We start from the raw sequence: 2,943 nt of genomic DNA, 5'->3' as shown, positions 1-2,943 counted from the left end.
TCGCATTAACCAGAAAACACCCCAGTAACAGTGTGAGTGCTACGAAAGGTTGACTGCCGCTCATTAGAACCCTAGCCCGAGGGGATTCCTCAGTGAGTTGATCCTGAGGATAGTGACTCTGCTACACCCCAGTAACAGTGTGAGTGCTACGAAAGGTTGACTGCCGCTCATTAGAACCCTAGCCCGAGAGGACGTTCGGCTGAGTTGATCCCGAGGATAGTGACTCGCTACACCAATGCTAACCTGAGTACTTACTGTGACTCGCATTAACCCGAAAACACCCCAAGAATAACAGTGTGAGTGCTACGAAAGGTTGACTGCCGCTCATTAGAACCCTAGCCCGAGAGGACGTTCAGTGAGTTGATCCTGAGGATAGTGACTCTGCTACACCCCAGTAACAGTGTGAGTGCTACGAAAGGTTGACTGCCGCTCATTAGAACCCTAGCCCGAGAGGACGTTCAGTGAGTTGATCCTGAGGATAGTGACTCTGCTACACCAATGCTAACCTGAGTACTTACTGTGACTCGCATTAACCTGTGTGTCAGAGATACTGATAGTAACAGGATGTTCATTGTTACCATAACGAACCCCCCGTGAAGAATTGTAAATTTGTAAAAAATATTCCAACATGTAATTTTCGGCTTCATGACAGAGATACTGATAGTAACAGGATGTTCACTGTAGACAACACTATTTTTTTTATATGTAATAATTATATAATATTAAAAAAAACTAAATAATTATAAAGAAATATTAATCAAGACTTTTATAAATGTATTTGTTTGTATTTTTATATCCTTAAGTGTGATAATAATATATTCGGGTGTTTGCAGTGTCGGTAGTGTAGTTTTTAACCCTTATTTTTTAACCAATCCATACATGCGGTTTTTCCAATTTCTCAAACCGCAGTCGCACCGCGAAACTAAAAATCGCAGAACTCGCACTGCGGAAAATGGTGCGATGCGGTACTGTTTTTTCGATTTGGACTATTACCAATAATTAAACTATCACAAATACAACAAAACTTGAGTAACAATTGTGAAAAATTAAATTTCAATCAACGTAAATTAAAATATTTAATGTTTACTAATATTGGCATCCCTACTAATATTATTTAATGGATTTAACAAATATTTAGTAATGTAATATGGGACGTACACTGTTCACTTGATGGACCTTGTCAATTCACACAACACTAAAATATTATTTTAAAAGAAAGGACCGGTTGAGACATGACATGATACGCTTCCCAACGAAACAATCAGCCATGCCCTATTATGTTGTACGAATTAGGTTTTGAAATTGGGGTTTATTTTGGCACCAAGATTGATAATGTTAGAAAACTTTTTAAAAAAATTCATTTTCCCACCACTAACTCATTTGGAACAGCCTATATATAAACAGGTGCCCCCTTTACTTGTGAGTGACACACATTATCTCCACCATAGTTAGAAAAAAAAAACAAAAATTTGTACACCTCACTCAGAAATTATAGTACATCGCACATGGTGGCTGGTGGTGGAGAAGACTCATGCGGGTTCGATGGGGGTGGTCCGCCTTGGAGAAATTCACTTCAGGGACACCCCCATTGCTACTGTGGTGATCTAGCTTATGTTTGGACTTCTAGTAGTAGAGCAAATCCTGGTCGTCGATTCTTCGGATGTCCACACTATGTAAGAGTTTTGTCTTTTTAGATTCAAAAGTACTTCTCATTTATGTTTTCTGTACTTAGGCAGCCATGATAAACTAATAGGGTTATTTTCAACTCAGGAGAACGATGAAAGTCGAGGATGTGATTACTTTTGTTGGATCGATAAATCACATGGTAAGAGAAGTACAGATGCTACACCTGGATTGCGAAACCAAATCAAGATTTTCGAAGAAGATAAGAAACGCAATGAGAATGTTATTAGAAAATTAATTTTTATCATTTTTATTTGCCTTCTCATCATTGTCCAACTTATATTGCGTTGAAGATATGGGTTGTCCCAAAATGCAAATGTTTTGTATGTCTTATGTTCTCAAAACTTGTTTAACTTAATTGTGTAGAACTTAATAGAACCGTGTGGATGATGACGAAAATTTCATTTGGTATGAAGTACCCACAACGTTCTCAAAATTTTATGTTTTCTACATTTCTAATTTCTGTAGCAAATTTCGTCAATGGGTTCAATGTGAAGTTGCAAAATTATATATTATTCACATCTTCGTATTTGTTATGTGAAGTAGCGCAATGAGAATGTTCTATATTCCATATTTTTCCTCATTACTATGTTATGAAAAACCATATTTAAGGGGGCTATTGTTTATTTACATTTGGTTAGAGTAATGGTACATTTGGTTAGAGTAATGGGAGTTGATATGGTATGGTTTCAATCTTTTTTTTTTAAATGTTCTCAAAACTCAGTTTAAAGTTGAATGACTACAAAGATTTGGTAACTAACATCAAACAATTAACAAGTGACCTTTGTCGTTATTTGTAATGTCATAGTACATGTGTTTTGAAAATACCGTTTAAGGAAAAATCGGTTTAAAGTTTAATGACTACAAAGATTTGGTAAGATTAGGCAAGTAACATGATTTCCTTCAAATAATTAAGAAGAAGTCACCTCTTCACCAAAAAAACAAATAAAGAAAATTAAGAAGTCACCTTTGTTTTCTGGTTAAATAATTTCTGTGAAGTACAGTCAACTACTTTGAAGTATGGGTACATTGTAAGAGTTGTTATGGTATGAGTACAAAGATTTGCTAAGTATGGTTTAATATATTGTCAAAACTAAAATAAACACAAGTCTGTCAACATAATAACCAGTTCCAAACGTGAACTAATAAAAACAGATGTCTAAATCCAAATGCTCCGAAATCCAAACTAAACAACACACAAATAACACAACCTATGCTCCCAAATCCAAACTACACAACACACTAATAACACGACCTATT

General features: G+C 35.7%; 1 long non-coding RNA gene across 1 annotated transcript; it reads left to right on the top strand.

The window, feature by feature from the left end:
- Positions 1-870: 870 nt before the first annotated feature.
- LOC133031080 (uncharacterized) lies at positions 871-2,027 on the top strand. The gene is made up of 2 exons (XR_009684586.1): positions 871-1,673; positions 1,771-2,027. It is a non-coding gene; the product is annotated as an uncharacterized LOC133031080 (long non-coding RNA).
- The last annotated feature ends 916 nt before the right edge of the window (positions 2,028-2,943 follow it).

The sequence above is a fragment of the Cannabis sativa genome, chromosome 9 (genome assembly GCF_029168945.1).
Source record: "Cannabis sativa cultivar Pink pepper isolate KNU-18-1 chromosome 9, ASM2916894v1, whole genome shotgun sequence".
In the NCBI taxonomy this organism is placed as follows: domain Eukaryota; kingdom Viridiplantae; phylum Streptophyta; class Magnoliopsida; order Rosales; family Cannabaceae; genus Cannabis; species Cannabis sativa.
The sequence above is the reverse complement of the archived record's forward strand: the minus strand, read 5'-3'. Positions and strand labels throughout refer to the sequence as shown.